This window comes from Chiloscyllium plagiosum, chromosome 36 (genome assembly GCF_004010195.1).
Source record: "Chiloscyllium plagiosum isolate BGI_BamShark_2017 chromosome 36, ASM401019v2, whole genome shotgun sequence".
NCBI lineage: Eukaryota > Metazoa > Chordata > Chondrichthyes > Orectolobiformes > Hemiscylliidae > Chiloscyllium > Chiloscyllium plagiosum.
Window position 1 is genome coordinate 15,605,306 of NC_057745.1, and position 8,962 is coordinate 15,614,267.

General features: G+C 42.5%; 1 protein-coding gene across 7 annotated transcripts in view; it reads right to left on the reverse strand.

Moving 5' to 3' along the window:
- fam214a (family with sequence similarity 214 member A) overlaps positions 1 to 8,962 on the reverse strand; it is a 103,834-nt gene that overhangs the window by 62,853 nt on the left and 32,019 nt on the right. The window contains exon 1 of one of the 7 annotated variants that reach the window (XM_043677395.1): positions 7,225 to 7,364. The exons of the other annotated variants lie outside the window; for them this stretch is intronic. The gene's annotated coding sequence lies outside the window, so the exon portion shown is untranslated. Of the gene's footprint in view, positions 1 to 7,224; positions 7,365 to 8,962 lie in introns of those variants that run through there. 7 annotated transcript variants of the gene reach the window in all.

The following is an 8,962-nucleotide window of genomic DNA, read 5'->3' on the forward strand; positions in this document are numbered from 1 at the left end:
CAAGTGCAAGGTCTGCACGGGCACTCTTACCCATTATCTTTGGTCTTGCGATAGGCTTCAAACATATTGGAGTGCTGTGGCGGGTGCAATGGAGAGGATTTTGTGTGTAAGGGTGGAGAAGGACCCTATCGCTCTCCTTTTGGGCCTGCCCACTGTATTTCCTGCAGATGCGCATAAGAAAAAAACTTTTCAATATTCTCACATTCTGTGCAAGAAAGAATATCTTGCTAGGTTGGGTATCCGAAAAATCCCCAGGCCTGTCGGGTTGGCGGAAGATTGTTATGGACTATATTCCCCTGGATTTTCTCACAAACATGGTACACCACAAAACTGAGAATTTTTACAAGACATGGCAGCCCTTTTTGGAATAACTTGACACAGATTTATTTGCCAAACTAACAAGGGCTTTTATATAGCTGTAACGATTGTGTTTCGCAAGATAAATATCCAGGGAGGAGGAACTGTGAATGTATGAGCATTTTGTTTGACTGGGCTGAGTTATTACTATTTATGTGTTTGTTGTTGGTTATTTATTTATTTAGTTAAATAGCGAGTTGAGGTTTTTTTTAAATTCTATATTTTCCTATTATGTTTATACACTTGTACATGAGGGTGGGTTGGTTTTATTTCATTATTTGGGGTTTTTTTGTACTGTTTTGAATCGCATTGTGTTTTTTACTTGTAAAATTAAAAAATCTATTTTTTCCTCAATAAATATATTATATTTAAAAAATGGGGAACTGGAAGCATTGACAGAAATTTGGCTCAGGTCAAAAAAGGACTAGCACCTCAGATTATAGCACTTTTTGTATTGGTACAGTCGGTAAAAAGGGAGATGTAGCAGACTTCACTGGAGACAGCATCATTGCCCTTGAACGAAATGCAGTTCCTAAATTAGAATCTATGTGATTGAAGGTAAGAAACAGCAAGAGAGCAGTGACCTTGGTGGGTAATTATTACAGGCTTCCAAATAGTGGGAAGGAGGAATGACCTGTCAGAGGAAGTGGTGGAGGCTGGTACAATTGCAACATTTAAGAGGCATTTGGATGGGTATATGAATAGGAAGGGTTTGGAGGGATATGGGCCGGTTGCTGGCAGGTGAGACTAGATTGGGTTGGGATATCTGGTCGGCATGGACGGGTCGGACCGAAGAGTCTGTTTCTATGTTGTACATCTCTATGACTCTAAGTAGAAGAAGTAGATGGAACTCAGCAAGACAAGTAGGGTTGTGATCAGTGATGATTTCAATCACTGCAGGGTAGACTGAGAAAGAGGTACAGTGTGCAGCACAGAAGGAGAAATTCTTGCAATGTGTGCAGGAGAATTTTCTGAAACAGTACATTTGCAGTCCTACCAGGCAGGAAGATGTGCTGGATCTGGTCATAGGAAATGGGGTAGGCCAAGTGGAGAACCCAAAACAAGCATTTGAGAAATAGCAATCATAATATGATAAGGTTCAATATTAAATTGGAAAAGAACAGAGGTACTAAATGAGTACTTTGCTTCTGCCTTTACCAAATTAGAAAATAGTGATAATAGCGTAGTTGAAAAATTAGTGTGTAGCAACTGAGCAGTACAGTGATAGATGAAGAGGTGCTAAAAAGGCTGGCAATCTTCAAGGTAGTGAAGTCACATATCCGGATGGGATACATCCTAGCTTTCTGAGACGGGTAAGGGAGCAAATTCCAAAGCCATTATTTGAAATTTTCTCAGTCTCTCTGAACACAGAACTGGTCCCGGAGGAGTTGGGAGGTCATGTTGCAGCTGTACAGGACATTGGTTAGGCCACTATTGGAATATTGCTTGCAAATCTGGTCTCCTTCCTATCAGAAAGACGTTATGAAACTTGAAAGGGTTCAAAAAGATTTACAAGCATGTTGCCAGGGTTGGAGGATTTGAGCTATCGGGAGAGGTTGAATAGGCAAGGGATATTTTCCTTAGAGTGTTGGAGGCTGAGGGGTGACCTTATAGAGGCTTATAAAATCATGAGGGGCATGAATAGAGTAAATAGACAAAGTCTTTTCCCTGGGGTGGGGGGAGTCCAGAACTAGAGGGCATAGGTTTAGGGTGAGAGGGGAAAGATATAAAAGACACCCAAGGGGTAACTTTTTCACGCAGAGGGTGGTACATGTATGGTATGAGCTCCAGAGGAAGTGGTGGAGGCTAGTAGAATTGCAACATTTCAAAGGCATCTGGATGGGTATATGAATAGGAAGGGTTTGGAGGGATATGGGCCAGGTGCTGACAGGTGGGACTAGATTGGGTTGGGATGTCTGGTCGGCATGGACGGGTTGGACCGAAGGGTCTGTTTCCGTGCTGTACATCTCTATGACTGCAAACGTGAAACCGTTGTTTAAGCAAGGGGCAAAGAATAAAGCAGGAAACTACAGACCTGTCAAACTGACTCAATAGTGGGAAAACTGATGGAGGCTTTGAGAAAGTGAAGACTGCAGTTGCTGGAGAACAGAGTAAAAGGTGTGGTGCTCAAAAAGCACGGCAGGTCAGGCAGCGCCCAAGGAGCAGAAGAGTCGATGTTTCGGGCAGAACCCTCATCAGGAATGTGGTGGTGGTGGGAGGGGGAATGAGGCAGTGTGGAGGAGTAGGTGGGAAGGAAGATGGACCAGCAGGACAGTTCAAGAGGGCAGTGCCAAGTTGGAGCGTTGGATCTGGAAACAGGGTGGGGCGATGAGGAAACTGGTGAAATCAACATTGATGCCATGTGGTTGCAAGGTACCAAGGTGGAAGATGAGGCTTTCTTCCTCCAGGTGTTGGGTGGCTAGGATTTGGCAGTGGAGGTGATGTAGGACTTGGTGGAGCGGGAGGGGGAGTTGAAGTGTTCGGCCACAGGACGGTGGGGTTGTTTGGTGTGTGTGTCCTGGAGATGTTCTCTGAAATGTTCCACAAGTCGGCGTTCTGTCTCTCCAAATGTAGAGGAGAGCACATCGAGAGCAACGGACACAGTAGATGAAGTGTTTGGAAGTGCAGGAAAATCTCTGCTGGATGTAGAAGGATCCTTTGGGGCCCTCGATAGAAGTGAGATGGGAGGTGTGGGCGAAGGTTTTACACCTCTCGCAGACGGAATGGTCTCTGTGGTATGCTGATAGGGGTGGGGAGGGAAATATATCTCTGGTGGTGGGATCTGACTGTAGGTCACTGAAATGGCAGAGGACGATGCATTGTTTTCGGAGATTTGTGGGGTGGAAGGTGGGGACTGGTGGATTCTACTGTTTTTGCGGTTGGAGGGGTGGTGTTCACGAATGGAGGTGTGGGAAGTGCAGAAGATGCACTCGAGGGCATTGTTGACCATGTAGGAGGAGAAATTGTGATTTTTGAAGTGTCCTACCCGTCCATCTTCCTTCCCACCTATCCGCTCCACCCACCGCTCCGACCTATCATCATCAGCCCCAACCTTCATCTACCTATCACATTCTAAACTACAATCCCCCCTAGTCCCACCCCTCCTGATATTTATCTCTCAGTCCCCTTGGGGGCCCCCCCACATTCCTGACGAAGGGCTTATGCCTGTAACATCGACTCCTCTGCTCCATGGACGCTGCTTGTCCTGCTGTATTTTTCCATCACCACACTTTGACTCAACATGGCTTTGTCAAGGCCATGTAATGTCTGACAAATTTGGTTTCTTGGACAAGGTGATACACATTGGATGAGTGTAGTGTTCTGGAGGTTATATATTTGGACTTTCATAAAGCATTTGTATGATGCTACATGGCAAATTGGGTGGCAAAATAAAAATATTTAGGATTGATGGGTAATTAGTGTCATGGATTAGATATTGGCTAAAAAGATAAGAAACAGATGTAGATGGGCACTTCCAAGATTGGAGACAAGTTGAAAGTGCTGTTCCCCAGGGACCAGTGTTGGAACCCTTGCTTTTTCTTATTTATGAATGATTTGGACGTTGAGTGTTGAGGAAAAAAATCTCTATATGTTTGTGTGGTACTAAATTAGGGAGAATAGTGAATTATGAGGATGATGCTGAGCAACATTGACAAGTTGGACAAAAAGACAGATGCCTGGCAGATTAATTTCAATGCAGAGAAATATGAGGAAACACAGAGAGACAGTACAGGATCAATGTTATGACTGAGAGGAGCAGACAGGTTCACATGCATAGTTCTCTGAAGGTGGTCAGGCACTTGTAACGTTATTAAGGCTTACAGGTTACTTGGGTTTATAAATAGAGACACAGGGGTATAAAATCAAGGAGGTGGTATTACACCTCCTCAAATCATTAGTCAGATCATATTTGGGGCATTGTGTTCAGTTCTGGGTACCTTATTTAAAGATACCCTGGAGACAGTGCAAAGGAGATTTACTAGAATGATACAGGAATGAGGGATTTTAGATGCAAGGAAATGTTAGAGAAACTGGACTTATTTTCCTTGGAGCAGAGAAGATTAAGAGGTGACCTTATTGAGGTGTTCAAAATTATGAACAATTTTGACAGGGTAAAGAAGGATATTATGTTTCCACCATGGTAGTTCACTAACTCACAATTTCAAGATTATTAGCAAGAGAGCAAGGAGTGAGATGAGAAGAAACCTCCACTCAGAGGGTTATTAGACTGTGCTACCTGGGAGAGTGGTAAGGGCAGATTCCATAGGAAGTTTTATAGAGAGCAAGATATATATTTGAGTGATGAATTGAGGGCTTGATGAATTGAGGGCTTCTGTATTGTAAAATTCTATGATTCTACTCAAGTCTTTCTGAATTTGATTGGTCTGATCTTTGCGCAGAGTAATAATTTATGAGACAGTTGTTTAATTATATTTTTCCTTGATCCAGACAAAAACTATCTGTTTTTTGGCTTAAACCAATTGACAATCCTCATTCCTGAAGAAGGGCTTATGCCCGAAACGTCAATTCTCCTGTTCCTTGGATGCTGCCTGACCTGCTGCGCTTTTTCAGCAACACATTTTCAGCTTAAACCAATTGACAGTCCACTTCAGGATCATTCTATCAGTTTATGCCTTTCAATTTTGCAGAGATAACATATTATTATGGCACGGAAAAGTGAATGGGAAGGATCACTGAAGAAGGGTGTATAGTGTATAGTACAGGTGCAGCCTTCTGCTATGGCACATAGCACAGACGAAAGGAGAAATGTAAATTGAAGACACAGAGGTAATAGGGAATACCTCAGATAGAAGTTAGTTCCAAAAGGGAGAGATCACAACCACAAAGATTTTTCCCACAAACTTCAGGGCTTGTTATCAGGGTCAAATAGAGGTCAGAAGCCTGCACCAAGGGACACACATTTCCTGTGATTTGGCTAATTTGTGATCATAATGCAGGCTCACCAATAGGAGGCTCTCTATTACTGAAGTAGTAAATGAAAGACAGCCCTGTCTCCATTTTGAGGTGTTTTCTCTCATGTCAAAAGTAAACAGAGTTACCAACATGAAGGAGGAATACTTCCACAGCATGACTTATTGGAGGAGCTGAAGCCCGGTAATTGGTTGAGGTCTGAAATCCTGCCGAGATAGTCAACCCCACCCTTCTATGTTGGTCTTCTGCCTGGAAGGCTGTCTCTAGGTATCTATACTATTCATGATGCCTTTAGGTGTCTGGAGGTTGGCTAGAGTTTTCCTGTCTCAAGTCACTGCTTCCAGGTAGGAGGCCTGCCATACAAAACCGTCCCTGCAACCCTCTTCAACTAGCTTGGCTCCAGCACTCAGCACTTCTATCCATTATCCTCTCTGGGAAGAAAAGAGAGGGGAAAAAAAACGATGAGCCAGCAGCATTAAATTTCAAACCCACCCTCTCCCAGAAGAAAGAACCTGTAAAGCTGAGAATAAGACATTATGATCAGACTTGTATACTTCAAAATGGAGCTCTAGTACAACCAGTATAACAAGATTTTCCTTCGAGATAAACTCACCAACTGAGTTTATTTGGGTCCTGAGTCAGGACCCAAATATTCAGCACTTCAAAAAAGAGTCGATGTAGAAAGGGGTTCAATGTTTCCTTAAAACTGTTCAGCTACCCACTCTGGCAACTTACAAAGGTCTGTCCCTTTAAGACTTGTGTCATGCCACACAACAAATTTAAAAGCCTACACTTATAACTCATGCTTTACAAAAATAAAACTTTAGGGGGCATTTTGTTCGAGACAGAAGAGGAGCAAAGTGAGAAACATAATGATCACATGTTGTGGTTGTGAATGTGACAGAAAATAAATACACAGATGAGGATATGGCGTCTTTTTGTTGAGGACCAGGTGTGGAAGTGGATTGAAAGTGGTTCAGTGAAAAGAGGAATGAGGAAAACAATACCCAAACATGTGCACTGCATTTACAAGAAGAGAGCATAGAAGAATACATGCCCTGCCAGTGATAAAACCCCACTCTCTCAGTGAACGTGTCACACTGTGAGCATGGGGAAAACAGTCACAAGGACTGACCTCATTGTTGCTGTCAAAGTATACAGTAGCTTTGGTCAAATATACCTTAAATCATTGAGGGGCTGAACTGTTCAAAAAAAATTTACCTAGTATCAGAAAACCACAAAATATGGAAGTCTAAAACTGACGAGTTCACTTTGATAATCCTTGTAGTTTTAAAGTGGCTGAAATGAAAATATCCTGTTGAGAGATATGTCGGAAGAGATTAATAGATCCTACAATAGCCTAATAGCCTACAAAGTACTAATTTGTAAATCAAATCATAAAAAAAGATACTGGTTGAGTCTGTTCCCTTTATGTAGTGTTGTTTCAAAGACAAAACGGAACAAAATATAATCAAGTACACAGCTGAGAACGGAATCCATGTAAATGCAGAAAGCTGCCGAGATGGTGCGTCTGCAAAGGTTCTAATCTTTTTTTCTTGCACAGATTACAAACTACCTCACCTAAAGCAGACAAATAGTGACAAAGAATTGGTAATGCTTTGCTAAGTCTCAGAGGAAGAGCTCCGTAAGGTATCCTAGCAGGCAGAAATCAAAGAAAGCTGGTCTACAAATCGCAAATAAAACGTAACGAAAACAACTTGAACCCTTCCTATTCATGAATAATTTATGGTAATGTGAGTCATACGTAATAAATCTACTGAACTCAAATCACATAAAAGAACAAAGTTAGAGAAACCTCATCATTTCTGTGTATACTTTTTGTGTTCAACTCACTAAAACATTTTACGGGGGGGCGGGAACTAAAAAAAAAGCAATGAAAATACAATGCACAAAAACACTCTTCAGAGTACACACCTTTTCTATGCAGCCATAATTTTCGTTTTTGAACAAAGAATGTTTGACTCCTTGAGTAAAGGAAGTTGCCTCTGGCTAATGCTGGGCTGTACTGTCAGTATCTGAGTGCACCAGATGTCTGCAATGGTCAAAACAACATGTTCTGCTGTGGTGCATATTAGCTCCAGCCTATCACTCTGCAACGTACTGTTTCAACAATGAGGCAGACTTACAGCAAGCATAGCAACAGCCGTGCAAGCTGATTGGCTGGCAGCAATAGAAAAACCCCAGTGTCAAACTCTACTATAGTTTCCTGTTCAGCAATAGTGATTCCTTGTTTTCAGGTGCAGGCAAGTAAATTAAAAGTTGAGTCCAACAATAGCTTACCACAATGGCAATTTTGGACTAAGCCACTGTAAATATTAAAGTACACATAAACTAGACATGTAAATTGAAACAAAGCTTAAAACGTCTCTACATTCATGAACAGGGGTTATTATAAATGTGGTTTTGAAGCAATTCCTAGTACAAAATCCGGACAATGCACAATATAAACTCATTTAAATTATTCTTCTTAGTTAATTCTAATGGATACCTTCCCCACGTGGAGGGCGAGCCCCAGATGGGATCGCAAACTAATTCTGGAGGTCGTGAGTTCTGAGCCAGCAACTGCCGCCATGGAACTCGAGTCCAACAGCTGTGATCCCACTCTAAAAGGTCTGAAAACTCACTGGCCCTTCCATATCCCAATCTCACAAAGGTCACAACAATTTTTAACTCTGAAAATGGGGTAACGATGAGAAAACGTTTAGGAGATAATGCTGTTAATTGTTATGAAATCAGAGAAAAGTCACTAGATCTTTATCTTCAAAAAAGTAGTTTTATCGTGTCATGTAGCATAGAAACTGGCCCTTTGATCCAACTCATTCGTGCCGACGAGATGTCCCATTTGTAAGCATTTAACCTCTAAACCCTTCCTATTCATTTAAATGTAATTGTACCCACCTCTGTTCCATACAACGATCATTCCCTGTGTGAAAAAGCTATCCCTCAGGTCATAGAGATGTACAGCATGGAAACAGACCCTTCGGTCCAACTCGTCCATGCCGACCAGATATCCCAACCCAATTGAGTCCGACCTGCCAGCATCCCTCCAAACCCTTCCTATTCATATACCCATCCAAATGCCTCTTAAATGTTGCAATTGTCCCAGCCTCCACCACTTCTTCTGGCAGCTCATTCCATACACGTACCATCCTCTGCATGAAAAGGTTGCTCCTGAGGTCTCTTTTATATCTTTCCCCTCTCACCCTAAACCTATGCCCTCGAGTTCTGGACTGCCCGACCCCAGGGAAAAGACTTTGTCTATTTATCCTATCCATGCCCCTCATAGTTTAGTAAACCTCTATAAGGTCACCCCTCAGCCTCCGACACTCCAGGGAAAACAGCCCCAGCCTGTTCAGCCTCTCCCTATAGCTCAAATCCTCCAACCCTGGCAACATCCCTGTAAAACTTTTCTGAACCCTTTCAAGTTTCACAACATCTTTCCGATAAGAAGACGACCAGAATTTTGCACACAATATTTCAACAGTGGCCTAACCAAAGTCCTGTACAGTTGCAACATGACCTCCCAACTCCTGTACTCAATACTCTGACCAATAAAGGAAAGCATACCAAACGCCTTCTTCACTATCCTATCTACCTGCGACTCCGCTTTCAAGGAGCTATGAACCTGCACTCCAAGGTCTCTTTGTTCTGC